Source organism: Cuculus canorus, chromosome 14, assembly GCF_017976375.1.
Source record: "Cuculus canorus isolate bCucCan1 chromosome 14, bCucCan1.pri, whole genome shotgun sequence".
Classification (NCBI taxonomy): Eukaryota; Metazoa; Chordata; class Aves; order Cuculiformes; family Cuculidae; genus Cuculus; species Cuculus canorus.
The window spans coordinates 2,101,568-2,117,730 of NC_071414.1; positions in this window are offsets into that span (position 1 = coordinate 2,101,568).

The window sequence follows — 16,163 nt, forward strand, 5'->3', positions numbered from 1 at the left end:
GCAGCGCGGGGGTTCCCAGGGTACGTTATGAACATTGAATTCACACACCAAACAGCAACCGAAAGGAAGGGGAAAGAAAAAGCATTTCATATAATTGAACTGCGACTGAAGAGAGAAACAGCCTCAGCACTGGGTGAGCTGGGGAGTGCTGGAGTCAGGCAGCTGGAAAGACGGAGCGAGGGGGCGGGTGGGGAGAGCAATTGTGGTAAAAACCTGGAAAATTCATTTTGAACAAACTCATTAGAAAGATTGCAGCCCTGTCCTCAGAGGGGCAGAGGAAGAGCTATTGTAGAGAGCTATTGTGCTGCTCAGGAAGGACTCAGCGCTGCAATGGCACCAGACTAAGGGAGGCGGATGGCAGGGCTCCAGGGCTCTCCGTGCCGGGAGCGTTAAGCCCTCTCAGTCCAGCAGCTCCAAGGAGCAGGTGGATTAGGAATTTCCTTGGCCGCAGAGCAACCACACGTGGGGGATTTCTCCTATCGAGAAGCTGTGCTGGCCAGTGCCAAGAACTCCCATTGGCAGGAATAGAGGCTGTCTCTCTGCCTTCTTTCTTAAAGCTGCCCACCAGTGTGGGGCTGCTGTTCTGGTCGAGCACTTTTACCAGTGGCCCAGAGGCATGGGGGATGGAAGGAGTGGCAGAAGCCCCAGGAAAAAGCAGAGTAAGAGGTAAATATCCAAGAGAAGGTCGCTGTTCCAGTTTAACCTGCACTACGCAGCACTTTACCCCAAAATCAAGCTAGTGCTTGTTTTGGTCCCTGTAGGCATATGCCCTTCTTCTCACAGTAAAGCTCTCAGTCATGAAGGTTGGCAGCTCTCCACACTGTCCTATCCCCAGGGAACACCAAAAACCTGCTGGGGGAAGCAGAGAGACCATCATTCTGGACCTCTACTCTGCATGCTTGGGTTTGGTAAGCAGGACCCTAAAAACAGTGCAAGACTGGTTGTCTTCCCACCTGAAGCTGCAAGGTTGGTCAGGTTTCGTTTTTTATGGGTGAGGTGTCCATGTCCACATCCATTACAATCACTACAGTATAAGAGTAGTCATAGAATCAGAGAATCATTAAGGTTGGAAAGGACCTATAAGCTCATCCAGTCCAACCATCAACGCAACACCACCGTACCTACTAAATCATGCCCTCAAGTGCCGCATCTACACGTTTTCTGAATCATAGAATCATAGAATCACCAGGTTGGAAAGGACCCACTGGATCATGGAGTCCAATCATTCCTAACATTCCCTTAAACCATGTCCCTAAGCACTTCTTCAACCCATTCCTTAAACACCTCCAGGGAAGGTGACTCGACCACCTCCCTGGGCAGCTGTTCCAGTGCCGATGACTCTTTCCATGACGAATTTTTTTCTGCTATCCAGCCTGAACCTCCCCTGGCAGAGCTGGAGGCCATTCCCTTTTGTCCTGTCCTCAGTCGCTTGGGAGAAGAGCCCAGCTCCCTCCTCTCCACAACCTCCTTTCATGTAGTTGTAGAGAGCAATAAGGTCTCAATCTTCCAGGGATGTTCCAAAATGCCACTTCTACACATCTCTTGAACCCCCCAGGGATGGACACTCCAGCCCTGCCCTGGGCAGCCTCTGCCAGGGCTTCACCACTCTGTCAGTAAAGACATTGTTCCTAATATTCAGTCTAAACCTCCCTTGGTGAAAGGGCTGTTTGTACTGGGCCAGATTCCTCCCATGGGCATCAGTGTCACGGGAGCTCCCTGTACCACCTTAGGGTTGTGAAACCCCCAGGGTTGCACTTAAGCAGGAAAGCTTCTTGCAGGTGGTGGCAGGAGGAGAAGACATTTAACTCCCATGTCCAGCAAAGCTGTAGGGTGCTAGGTGTGATGGGGACCTTCCACTTTATCTGTCAGCAGTGACCTGTACACAAACAAATTCCTACACTGAGCCCTTTCCACACCCTCAGCAGTGAAGTGAAGTGAAACTCAACTCAGCTTAGACCTGACTCCAAGGAAATGATGCCATCGCCACATTTTCAAGCAGCGCGCAGGTGGAGAGCAGAGCTGGCAATAAAGGACGATCTGCCCTGTGTTATCATGGCATGGTTTGTGGGGGGAATTAACTGGTGAATGGGATTGTTTTCACTGGCCTGATGATCTCTGCCGTGAGATTTCTCACTGGAGGCAATTCAAAACATGCTTTATGCTGCCACGTGTGCTGGGGCTTCTGTGCAGCAACACGAGGAGGAGATATCATGAGAACATCTGGACTGGGAGTACATGTAACTGTTGCTGAGTTTCAGTGCAAAACTTTATTGCCAGGAGAAGCTGTGGAACAGCTGTTGCTTTGACAACAGCTGAAGTACCCAATCCCCTGGTGATGAGGATGAGAGCTCAGTGTGAGCTGTGCGAGTGTGTCTACCAGTACCATCGCCCTTGTGCGCCCGCTGATGGGCCTGGCTTTGAAGGCACAGCATGTGTCTTTCCTTGCCCCAGCAGATGATAAAATAGCCTTCTGAATACCTGCTTTTTGGAGGAAACCAGATCTCAGGGGTATTAAAAAGCTTCAGTTCTTGAAATAAAACCTGTCCTTCCCAGAGTGGTCTAACTGTCACCTCAGCCATACAGTGAGAAGGTACAATGTAGAGGTCCACCTAAACCCAGAGCAGATACCTTTGTCTGAGGACTCCTGTCTCCCAACAGGATCTGTTTCTAGAGGCAAGCCAGTGAAAAGAAACATCCAAAATAAGGGTCCATGATTACTTCACGTGGATCAAATAAAATGACAGGTCTGGATGTACACAACAGATGTCTGGTGTACATGGTGAGCATTACACTCATCTATGCATCAAGGCTTGACACTGTGATCTTTTCTGCTTGGCCAGGTTTGGGGAGGGCTCTGTGTGATGTCCATTTGCAGTAACACTGGTCCTCAGTCTCTGTGAGGAAGCCTACGAGTTTCTCCCTGGAAATGGTTTCCAAGGCTCCTTCGGTGTGGCTGTGTCTAGGTCTTGGATGTGGCTCTGTACCTCTGTACTCCAGGACCCCAACTTTGGTGTCCTTTCTTCTGTACCAAACACTGCCTGGCTTTCCTTCATGTGCTGGATTTTCTCCAGGATCATTTCCAACAGGACAGAAATTCCCATGTCTCACTCCAGGGCGATGCACGTTGAGAGAGACTAAGTGGAGACTGAGAAAAAAGCTGCAGCATCAGAAACCTCCAAACACAACAACCAACAACCACGACAAACATCACAACTCACTGACAACCACAGCGGGACAACAGTAGCCATCTCCTCAAAAAAAGAAACTTCTCATAAAGGATTTTCCAGGCCAGTACAAGATCTCCAGCCAGGTCGGATACCTCCAGCACCTCGGATAAGAAAAGATGAGGAGCTTGGGATCACGGTGGAAGCTTGGAATCATGAGGAGTTTGGGATCATCTCAGCCTGCTGGTGGAGATGAGGACAAATCTCTACAAAGAATAGGGAAGATCGTGACTCGAAGTTGAGAAAGAGAGGGCAGATGTGGGCATGGAGGGACAGAGCTTCTGTGAACACGGCTGTGCTGCAGAGCAGGGAGACAAAGTCTGTCATGGAGAAGGGTTTTGCTGACTCTGATTGTTCTGCACCATGAGGGAGAGACGGCATTGCCCCGAAGCAGACTGCTCACACCGGGTATTTGTGCTCTGTTTTCCTTCCTTGCTAAGCTTGATGCTTCTTCAGCCTGAGCAGGGCCAGAGAAATAAAGACAGGGAAGCAAATCCCAGTCTGCTTGCTTTCAGCCACATTATGAATGGCTACAGGGATTAGTCCTCTCCAGAGCGAGGATGCACTGCTGTGAATGTCATTAAGAACACGCTCCTCTGCCTTCAGCGCTGAAGTGGCCATTGCACATGTGGCGACAGAAGGCAAGAGGGCCTGATATTAACCACCTGGGTTACCATAATGTCATTTACTCTTTCCAGGGGACAGGAGGCAGCTCGGATGACAAATGTGTCAGTGCTTAGTCAGTGTTCCTGGATTGGCTACTTGCTAAGAAGAGCGTGTAGCGCAGTGCTGCCGGTTTTCTGGTTTCTTAGGGTCTGAGCCATGGGATCTCCTCAGAAACCTCAGCTCTGAACTAACTATGAACTGATGACATCTGGATGTTTTAAAAAAGTGAAGATGTGCGCATGGCAGGAGGTTCTGCACAGGCCAGAGGGAAAGGGAAAGGTGATGGAGAGATCAAGGAAGAGGATAAGAAACAATCCTGAACTTTATCACAAGGTTTGGGGAGGAGAAAAGCCATGATCCAAGATCAAATGGCTCATTCTATTGAATTTTGGCATGGACTTGGCCCTGATGGAGACCTACTCAGTCTTGCCAGGTGTACAAATCTCTTCTCATTGGGTACGTCAGACAAAACATCACCTACTCCTCTCTGCTGGCTTGGGAAGCCAAGGGTGGAGTTCTAGCTCAGCACTGGCCACAGCAGAAATTGGATGCGATCCCATGTTACCTTTGAGCTGGCAGGGAGAAAAGGGGATGCAGAAGGACTACATGTGGTTTTCCTGCCCTCCTGCCACCCAGACTGCCTGCCAGCCAAGTGCTGCAGCTCCTGCAAGCACCTTGAAGCCACAGGCTGTCCATCGGGGTCCTCCTGGCACTGTACTGTTGTGGTGCTTGCCCAGACAGCATTGTGGCCAGAGCTGAGCACCACCCTGCACGTTGGCACTGGCTGGTTTGCCTGGCACTACATTTCACAGAAGGTTCCTTGGTCATTTCAGCACCATCCATGCTGCTCAACATCCAAATATCCATGGAGACCAGATATCACCTTTGCCAAGCCTTTCCTGCGCAGAAGACAGTGCCCTCTACACTCTGGCAACAGTGAACCGCACATTTTTGACCTCCGGGCTCAATTACTGCAGCTCATTATATCTGGGAATGGAGCCAAGGAAGCTGAGAAAGCTTCCACTGGTGCAAAACGTAGCAGCCTGCATGTTCAGAGCCCTGGGGGCGGTGATCCATCAGCCTGCAGCTCCTGCCTCTTTACCCGGATTCCCAACTAACCCAGCATCCCTGCCAGACTCCAGCCCAGCATCTGAAGCATCTCATACTTGCTGACACCAGCTTTATCCCTGCAGCAAGCTTCTCAGCTGGCCACATCGGGTGCTTAGAGGGGAGATGATGGCAGAAGAGAGCCAGGCAAGAGGCACAAGTTCCACCTCTCCTGGTGGACTCTGTGATCTCTCTCGCTTGTTCTTTCTTGATCTGGAGGTGTTTTCCTCAGAGATGTGGGGCTCTCTCGTCTCAGCTTGGGGTCAGACTCCCAGGCAGGAGATGGAGAAGGTGGCAGGGGCATCCATGGGGCAGGCAAAGCAGCCCTGGCTGAGGTAAGTCCCTGTCAAATAATGAATCCTCGTGGCTGAAGCAGCCAGGTCTCCGGTTCCAGGGTTTCTGTTGACTCAGGAGAGCAGGAGCTGGCCCTAATAAATCCCTGGTCTGCCCTCAGGGATAGGGATAGTTCAGATCCACATTTGGACATGCAGGTCCCATGGAGACTGGCAGGAGAAGCTGGGCTTCTCCCTTTGAGCTTCACAAAGCTGGGTGCCTCCCTGCCTTTGGTCTCATCTTCCCTTTGTCTCCCTTCTTGGTCTTGTCTTCCCTTTGCCTCCTGCCTTGGTTTCATCTTCTCTTTCCTTAAGCCTCTCCCAACGGGCTCTTCTGCTGCCCGCACAAATCAACAAACACTGCAGTGATACCCGAGCACGGGGGCAATAACAGCATCCCTCTCGCCCCTTTCCCACCCTTTCCTTTTATCCCTTCCCCTCCCCCAGCCTCACTAACTCACTCTTCTGCTAGTTTATGGCCAGAACATTTTGTTTGCAAAGTGCTGTCAGATGCGACATTAAGAGGCACAGTAAATCAGAGCACAGGGGCCTCTCCAAGCCTCCGCAGATGAAAACCTTTTATCACAATTTGGATCTGTTTGCACTGGTATGAAAATTATGGCTCCAGTTTAGCATCAACTTCCCATTATTCATGTCCCTGTGAGCAGTGCCTGCTAAATTGGATTGTTTCAAGCCTCCCCGCCCTGCTGGCCCTGAGAGCCTGGCAGATCCCGCCCGGCTTCCCAGCCTCACCTTGATGTTCTCTCCCAGTGGGATGCGACCAGGAGGGAGGTTGAGGTGCACAGTGCGTGCTCTTGGCTGGAGGAAGGCTTGGGATTGGAGAGAAGAAGGATGCCAGAGCAGAGAGAGAGAATTCTGCATCAGTGTATCCCGTGCTGAAGCAGGCACGGTCCGTGCTCCGAGCTGCAGCCCCATCTCTGCTGCTGACTCCTCTTCAGGTGGGAAGTGCCGGTTGATACCTGCAGCTCTGTGCTTGTCCCTTTCTCTGCTCCTCTGTGTCCAAACACTTTCTGGTTGCTTGGGAGTGTTTGGAAGAGAGAAGCAGGGTCAATGGGTTCAGGAAGGAGGGAAGAACGAGGGAGAAAGCTCTAGCAGGGATGCAGATGGAGCTCAGAGAGAGCAAGTAATCTTGAGCCACACTTTAATGCTCATAGTATTGTAATAAATCAGGATGTGCCTCCTCCTTATCCTGCAGAAGAGGCCAGCTGGGGGGATTCCTCGAGGTAGAGAGGTGCAGGGGTTTAGAGTGGGGCAGAGTGGAAAGGAGAGACTTTTTCCTCTCATGTGCTGTCCCAGGCAAGAGCTGTGAGCAGCACTGAGCAGGCAGCACTCTGCTCCAGAAGGGAATGCTCACCCTGGCCAAGGGAGGCTGTGGCTCTGCCCAGCAGCAGCAGAACAAATCTGCTTCATACCACGGGCTCTGCCTTGCTCCATCCTTGTGCTGCAGCGGTTGCAGTTTCAGGATGTGCAGCTTAAGTCAGACTCACTGGGGGTCAGTGCATCATGACAAGTCATCAGGGGTGAGAGATGGACCAAGAGACAAGGTCTGAGGGGGACAGCTAAACTGAGGGGTCATGCTGATCTGGGCAGTGGTCCTCGAGCTGGATAGGCATGCACTAATCAACATATGGTGCCCCAAGGAGCCTAGATCAGCACAACTTTCAGATGCGAGAGGCAAGACCTCTGGTCTCCCCTCAACATCTGGAAGTGCATCTCACACTAGCGCTCTGTCCTGGCAATTATATGCTCATTTCCACTTGAAACACTGGGATTCATGTTAATGAGGCACAAGATTTTGTTTGCAAAAAACTTAACTAGAAACCTCCTTGAAAGGCTGAGACATCCCTGAGCCTTGGTTGAAAGTATCAGATGTTCCTGCCAAACCTGCCTCAGGCTTCATAGAAGGAACAAATAAGTATTCCTCTGGACAGCATCAACTGGAACACTATGAAATCATCAATCAAGGGGCGACTAAGAGTTAAACCATATAAGCGGGGTTTATTGTGGTTGGAGACCATGATGGGTGGAGGAGGAATTGCCCACCTTCACTTGCATTCACATGCAATTTGCATGTTCGTTTGAGAGATGGAGCAGGAGCAAGTCTAACACAAAATCAAGAGAGAAGCAACAGAAGAAGAGGAACAGCAATATGTGTGATATCAGCAGAAGAGAAGGAGAAGCTTTTTCTAGACGAGGTTGGCTAACCACACAGATAGGTTTCATGAGGCCAGCAGCTTCACAGAACCATAGAATAGTTTGGATTGGAAGAGAACTTAAAGATCATCCAGTTCCAAAGCCCGGCTAGCATTTGTGCTTGCTGAGTTGAGGGATGCAGCCCTGCGCGTTTGCTCTCACTAAGAGGGATCGCTCTTTCATGTTGTCCTGTCCTGTCACCACATCTGCCACATAATAACACCAAAAAATGCCCCAGCCACTGCATGACAGTGTCCATCTGAAGCTCATCCTGTGAACAAAACCAAATCTCACAACAACTGCTCAGCCAACGGCATCCTGGGCTGCATCAAGAGCAGTGGGACCAGGGAGCAGCAGGACAAGGGAGGGGACTCTGCCCCTCTGCTCTGCTCTGGTGAGACCCCACCTGGAGCCCTGCAGCCAGTTCTGGAGTCCTCAGCACAGGAAGGAGATGGAGCTGTTGGAGCGAGTCCAGAGGAGGCCACGGAGATGATCCGAGGGCTGAAGCACCTCCCGTACAAGAACAGGCTGAGAGAGTTGGGGTTGTTCAACCTGGAGAAGAGAAGGCTGTGGGGAGACCTCAGAGCAGCTTCCAGTGCTGAAAGGGGCTCCAGGAAAGCTGGGGAGGGGCTCTGGATCAGGGAGTGAGGGGATTGGACAAGGGGGGATGGTTTTCATCTGAAAGAGGGGAGATTGAGATGAGATCTTAGGGAGAAATGTTTTGCTGTGAGGGTGGGGAGGCCCTGGCCCAGGTTGCCCAGAGCAGTGGTGGCTGCCCCATCCCTGGAGGGGTTCCAGCCCCGGTTGGGTGGGGCTTCCAATCCAAACTAATCCATTCTATAATTCTATGGCACAAGGGTTTTCCCACAAGAAAACTTCCTGACACAGTAGGGAACATTTATTTCCTTTTTTGCACCTTTCTGCAGAGATCTTGCAGCAATTGTAATTGCACGATTTTTTTAGATAACATGGCCAGCTGCTCTCCGAACAAACCTTGGAGTCTGTTGTTGCAAGGCAATAGGTATTTTAATTTTAACTTAATGCCAGCATGACTGCTCAGAAAAAGACAATGTCACCGTCCAGCCAATCCCTTGGGGTTTGTCTACCACAAGCAGATCTGGAGTGAGTTTGCTGTGCAGGTGACCATCCCAATAAACCTGGATATTTCATCTGTGGTGGTTTCTTTTATTAACGCTCACCCAGTGCTTCACCCCGAGGCTATCATCTCTCTCCCTGTTAAAGATTCCCATCTTCTGTCAATCTCAGGAGAAGTGAGATGACACTAATAAATATGCTTGATCACTGTCAGTCTCCAGTGCTCTCCGTATCTTCCCTTGCATTGCAGGCTGTTCAGAGCAAGGCTGGCTTTATTTCTCTCTCATACATCACTGATTTGCTACACTGTCAGAGTCCCACAATAGCAGCAATAATTAACCATTTAATCTGAACCACACACTGAGTCCTGTTTGCTCTTGCTGTATATAAGATGGAAAACACTTGCAAAGACCTGATTCTGATGCTCCTCAGCTTAGTGTTAAGTGTCTTGACTCTGGAAAATTGCTCGGAGTCTTTCATTTTGCTCTTTAAGCTCGTTAGTCCAAAACAGCATTCATTCTCATTTCAGCTTCTTGAAATCCCTCCAAGATCAGTGCTATTATTCTTTCCAATGCTTTGGGAGCAGAACTAACACCAACAGACATTCACTTCCATTCCCGATGTCCAAATGCTTTAATAAAAGCCACTAGCTTCAACTTAGTGATCCTGTCATGCCCCTTGCCAAAGCGCTCGTCGTGCTCCTCCCGAAAGCTCCACTGCTGTTTCTGTAATGCCCTCGCTTTTCAGGCTTTCTGTGAATCATGTAGATGAGTGCCCTTCTAATTTTCATAGAATCATAGAATGTCTTGAGCTGGAAGGGACCTACGAGGATCATTGAGTCCAACTCTTGTCCTGTCCCCTTTATTTACAACCTCCGAATTAATTGGTGGGCAAGTGGCTTTGTCTTTTCGATGGTGTGCGATGTCTGAATGTCGTGTTTGGCTTTAAGTTAAGCTTGTAGGAAGAATGGATCTCTCTTGGTAAATGGCTTGCTTGAACCCTCTGTTCTCACACGGTTTGCTCCATCAGGAGAGGGCTGCAAAGAGCTTGTCCAAGCTTCTGCTACACTACTCGGACAGCAAATCCTGCATGTGTTGCAAGCCTGGGGTCATGAACGGCATGGCAGGGAAGCTTCGGCCTCACGTCAGGTTTGAATGTAGCCTCACACACAACTCTCTCTCCATCACAGCAAACAACTCTCTATTATCTTGCCAGGCATTTATCTCTTTAGTTTTGAAATGGTCCATCAAGCCAGGCGCTCGCTAGGTCATGCAACCCCAGTTTACAGCGCGGGAAGTTAGTGAGTCAAGCAGGGTTTACAGTCTTTTCCTAAGGGATGTTCAGCTTCATTTCATGAACTAATAAAGTCGTAATGAGAGAGAAGGAGGTGCAGCAGGAGAAAAGCAGCATGCAGGAGCCAGACCTTAGCAGGCAGGCAGTTTAGAAGGGACCCCCGACAAAGGCTGAGGAGAAATCCAGAGTGTCTGTTCAGCGTCTGCTGGTGCTGTTCTGCACAAAACTCCCTCACGGGGGGAGCCAGGAGAGCCACAGAGAAACTTTTCCAGTTTAAATCCTCCTTTTCTCCCTCCACAGAAGCTCAGCAGCCCAGCTAAGGGTGCTGATGGTGTCCAGCCTGCGGAGCACGCCTGGAGAAGTTGCCAGCCAGCAATCAGGACACCACTGGGAGATCATAAAAGAGTTTCCTGGATGCCCACACATACAGCCTGCAGATCCCGGAGCATGGAGATCCTCACTGAGAGCCATCCATTGCTTCAGGACATCTCATACCAGCTCGGCAGGCAGCTGCTCTGTCTCCATCCACAAACTGATTCCTCACTCCATCCTGTTTTTATTAAAGAGGCATCTCAAAAGCTCGTGGATCAGCTGCCCACCATTTGCCTTACCCGGGAGGACAGCAGTGAGGGTTGTCCTGGGGAAAGGGGCAGATCGACAAGGGCTCTGCAGCCTTGCATAGACCTTGAGGAGCTGGAGCAGAAGGCAAGCAGCAGGGAAGGTGTTGCAGAGGCATCTGCTTTTATTTCCCACTCAATGCAGTCACACAAGAGGAGCAAAGGTAAGGGGTGAATGGCAGGAAGGTCCCTGGCTCACCACGAACGAGGGAAGGTAATTTAGAGAGCAGTGTCTGAAGTCACGTCTGCCTCTAAGTCCTATGTAGTCTTTGGAGAGCTCAACAGAAGATGGAAATTATGAGTTTAGGAAGATATAGATGCAGTTAATACCTATTTTACATGTACAGTCTATAATATGTTGCCATAGTCTTGAAAATGTTGTGACTTGGAAGCCATAAAAGCTGGAAGGAACATGCTAATTGAGAACACGGTTAGGCTATATATCTGGAGAAGATACCAGGGCTGGCAGGAGAGAAACCCAGGCCCAGGGAAAAAGGGAGGGGGAGGAACTCAACTAGAGAGTCAGGAGGGAAATTAAAGAGAAAGGAGAAAGAGGGATAACACGGGACTCCTTGGTTCCCCAAGGCTGGCTTAGCCTCAGGTAACACTCCAGGTTGATATTAGAAAATCAAAGGAATTGATTCAAATGGAAGTGCCATTAGAAGAGACAATTTAGAACAAATTGGCAGCATGAATAGGAACTAATTGCCAGAACCAGAGAGATTCACCCAAAAATTGTAAGGAAAGAAAAGATGACATTTCCCCTTCTAACTATAATGCATAACCGACAGCTGAAAATGGTCTTTGTAGCAAAGTAAGGGAAGGGATTAAATGTGATGCTAGGTATTTTAGGGGGGGTGGGATTTTTTAAGTATGAAATGGGATACAGTCTCTTACAGAGCAGGAGGTCAGCCTTTTGCATCAAGAAAATAGGGAGAAATTGTAACAAAGAGTAGAGCTATTGGATAAAAGAATGAGTAGGCTATAGAACCATAGAATGGTTTCTGTTGGAAGAAACCTTAAAGGTCAACCAGTTCTAACACCTTGTCATGGGCAGGGACACCTCCCACTGGATCAGGGGCCCCAAGACTCATCCAACCTGGCCTTGAACCCCTCCAGGGATGGGGCAGCCACCACTGCTCTGGGCAGCTTGGGCCAGGGCCTCACCATCCTCACAGCAAAACATTTCTCTCTAAGACCTCATCTCAATCTCCCCTCTCCCAGCTTCAAACCATTCCCCTCATCCTATCCCTGCCCTCCCTGATCAAGAGCCCCCTCCCCAGCTTTCCTGGAGCCCCTTTCAGCACTGGAAGCTGCTCTAAGGTCTCCCCACAGCGTTCTCTTCTCCAGGCTGAACAACCCCAACTCTCTCAGCTTGTCTCACACAGGAGGTTCTCCAGCCCTTGGATCATCTCTGTAGCCTCCTATGGACTCGCTCCAACAGCTCCATGTCCTTCCTGTGCTGAGGACTCCAGAACTGAATGCAGGGCTCCAGGTGGGGTCTCACCAGAGCAGAGTAGAGGGGCAGAATCCCCTCCCTCGCCCTGCTGCTCCCACTGCTCTGGATGCAGCCCAAGACGTGGAGTCAACCATGGCTGTGAGTACACATTGTTGGTTCATGCTGAGCTTCTCCTCCACCAACATATGAAGTTCTCAGTTTGACTCTGTAGTAGCAGAAAGTTCCTTCAGTTTCCATGGGAGGAAATCATGCATCAGAAATCCATTGATGTTCACTGAAGGGATCAATATGTTCACAGGGGTGATCTGGTCAATATAATCTGTTAGGATTTTCAAAATTCTTTTGGGCAATGTCCCTCATAAGAGACTCATTGGGAAATTAACTCGTTATGGGTCAAAGTGGTAATTCCTCTTCAGGGCATTCCTCTCCTGGTTGAAAAATAAGAAAGAAAGGGTACAAAGAATTAGTGATTTTCACAGGTGGGAGGGAATTGGCCCAGGAAGTCAAATGAGGAGCTGGGCTGCGGTGCTCAGCGCAGGCATAGATGGTCTGGGAAGGCTGGGAGCAGTGAGGCTGCACAACTCACTGATGGCATAAAATTAATTTGGGCAGGCAAACAAAACCAGACTGTGAGGAGTTGCCAAGTGTTGTTGTGGGACTGAGTGCCTGGGCCAGAAAATGATGTGGTGACATTCGACTTAGGTGGAAAATAATGGGCATGGGAGACAAAATCATCTCACCTGTAGAGGCAGAGCACAGGGAAGGGACCTTGAAGTTGCACCACCTGCTTCCAGCAAAAAGATCACCTGGATTTGCTGTGGTGCCAGGAAAATGATGAGAGGAGAGTGATGAGAGCTGTTAGGAAAGAAATACAAAGCAAAATGCACAACTTTTAGTTACCACTTTCTAAATTAAAAGTGGAGCCAGCTTTGAAGGGTTGAATGGGGTGGAGTGCTCACATATGGCACGGGAAAGGCAAGCAGCAATTAGTACTCAGAAGGCAGAGTTTAAAGCAAAGGCTTGAAATGGAATGTGGCATAAATGGATGGCCCTGAAGGTGTTTAAGACTAGGGTGGATGGGGCTTGGAGCAACCTGATCCAGTGGGAGGTGTCCCTGCTATTGGCAGAGGATTAGAACAGGATGGGGTTGAGGTCCCTTCTAACCCAAACCACTCCATGATTCTATGATAAGTAGCGCTGGCCCAGGAGCTGGCACATCAGCGAGAGGCAGCATCCCCACCCACAGCCTGGACTTGCCTTTTGCTGCATGAGGATGCTATGAAGCAGCCGACTGCCTCCAAGAGGAACCCTGTCTCCCAGCTTTCAGGGAGTTCAAACCTCTAATTCGGGTCAGAAAAATGCAATGTCAAGCATGGCTTGCAGAAAGTAATCTGTCCTCATTGCTTTGGAAAGGTTGCCAGCTCCCGTATGTTATCTGTCTGGCTCTTGGGAAGACTTGCTGATATCTTCATTGCAGATGGAACCGCCAGATTATACCTGGGGGACTGTGAAGGCTGTAACTCTATCACAGAAATAGCCCTCTCCTTTCCTATGGGGTGGTCCAGCAAACCCCAGCACTTTGCTTCTTTTCCAACATTTGTAGCTGCATTTGAATTCTCATTTTTTAATAAGAGAACCATGGAATGGTTTGTGTTGGAAGGAACCTCAAAGCCAATCCAGTTCCAACCCCCTGCCATGGGCAGGGACACCTCCCACTGGATTAGGTCACTCAAAGCCCCATCCAACCTGGCCTTGAACACCTCCAGGGATGGGGCAGCCACGGCTTCCCTGGGCAACCTGGGCCAGGGCCTCACCATCCTCACAGGAATACATTTTTCCCTAAGATCTCACCTCAATCACCCCTCTTTCAGATGAAAACCCTTCCCCTCATCCTTTAATTCTCTGATCAAGAGCCCCTCCTGGAGCCCCTTTTAGCACTGGAAGCTGCTCTAAAGTCTCCCTGGAACCTTCTCTTCTCCTGGCTGAACAACCCCAACTCTCTCAGCCTGTCCCCGCAGGGACAGAGAGATGATAACTTCATGGCTGTTGCTGTGTATGTGACCGATCGCGATGCCTAGGAGGGACCCTGCCCCTTGCGCAGTGCCGTTGCTGGTGGCACTCCCTCGCTGCGGCAGTGATGCTCAGCACGGCGCTTGTCATGCCGGGGCTGATGCAATCCTCCCTCGGAGCCCCCGGCGCTCGGCGTGTTGAGCAGGCAGGGTGTGCTGGCAGGCTGGAGGGGAGAGCTCCCACGAGAGAGTCGCTTTCGCATAAAGCAGGCGTGAGAACAGAGAAATGCATAAAGATCACAAGAGCAAAACATGGCCGTGCCAAAGGTTCGTGTAGACTGGCGCTCAGCCCCCAGACAGATGTTAGAGGATGCAAGGGGAGGTTTAGAGAGATCCTTCCCCTCTCAGACCTCCCCCAGCATCCCACAAAGAGAATTCCAGGAATTTTGGGGCTGGAAGTTGCACTGGGATAGTCATCATCGTCATCAGTGCTGCAGCTTTGTCTAACCTCTTTTCAGATCTTTGTGGTTTTGGCCTCTGCCACCTTGTAGGGCAATGAGCTCCAGGGTTTAATTAAGCACTGGACAAATTGGTATGCTTGGGCTGCTGCCTGTCCAGCTCTGGGCCCAGTGCTCTCAATAGCTGCTCCCAGTCCCTTTCAGACACTCATCCCATCCCCAGGCTCAGTTTAGACTCATTTGATGCTTTGCCGGGGTGAACACTTTGCAGGTCCCACCTCCAGTGAGCAAGCGTCTACAGCTCCTGGTCTGCTGAAGCAGCAGTGATGTTCTCGACTCCTTTCCTAATAATTCCTGACTTCAGAGGGGCTCTTTTGCCCCTCCTAAGGTGATATTTTGTAAGCAGCCTCCACATTGATTCCCGGATCTCCTTTCTGACAGCCGTGTGCTGGCTGTGCCCTGGAGAATCATCCTTCCGTGTATGCCTGGACATTGAGTGGATCTTTATAGCTGCTTTATACCGCCTGTCCTCAGTTAACTCATCTCAGCTCACACAGAGTCAGCCCCATTTCTAGACTATTAAGATGCTGGCTGTCTTAGCCCTGGTGTGAGCCCACTTGGACACTGCTTTGGAAGCCCTGCGTGGTTGTTTTGCAGTGCTATTTACTTGGCTGTCATAGCCTTTGCTCGCACTGTGTGCGATGTCTGCGTGGCACTGGTTTGTGGGCTGACTGTTTTATAGAAGCGAGGGAATATTACATGCAGCTGTACAACCACCCAGAAACAACCCAGAGCTGGAGGATGCCCAGTGGCAGGGTGAAACTGTGACATGTACCCTGGGGCAGAGCCTGCACCCTGCTCCTTCTGCTAGCTCAGACTGGATCATGCCAGATCAGGCGAGGATTGCATTCCCCTCCGCTCTGTGTTAGCACCGTGAGAGGCAGTAATAGCTATTGGCAGCATCGCTTGCCTGCCTGCCTCTCATTTCCACGCGCTGCTCTCACCAGAGACCAGCTCCAGACCCTCTCCCAGGCTCTCTGAGTGACCCTCTGCTACTTTCTGCCTCCCTCCTCCCCCGTGCTGCCCAAGCAGCCCCAGCTCTCCCGCTGACCCGTGTGCCCCTTGGCACGGTGGCACTCCCAAGCCGATGACAGCTCTGCTTGGACTAACATTCTCTTCGGAAAAATAAAACCAAGGAGCTTGGGAAATGCCTGGTCCATGGAGCTACAGGGCATTTGTGTTGCAATAGCGTTTTGTTCATGCTAGATTAATCTGCCTCTAAGTACAGTGCTGTTGGTTTGGGCAAAGAGATGCTCTTCGGTCCTCATCCTGCATCCCCTTCCAAACCCAGAGTGCTGTGGGACAGCAGGGTGATGAGGTGCCGGGCGCAGGGTGGCTGCAGCCAGAGGGGACTTGCTCTGCGGCAGGGGCCAGGCTGGAAAGTAAGGAACACTGGGAATGGGGACTCTGCACCCAGTGTTGGGGTTGTTGAATCTGGAGAAAAGGAGGGAGCCCTGATGCCCACGGGGTGCAAGGACATCCCTGCCCAGAGAGGCACAGACCCCCCAGTCCACTTCAGCATCTCCTGCCCCACAGAAGGTGCTCCACTCCCGGCCCCACGTGCCAGAGGCTGCAGGGCGCTGCAAGGTGGGTGCTGGGATTTGTCAGAGCAGGAACAACAAGGGGGGA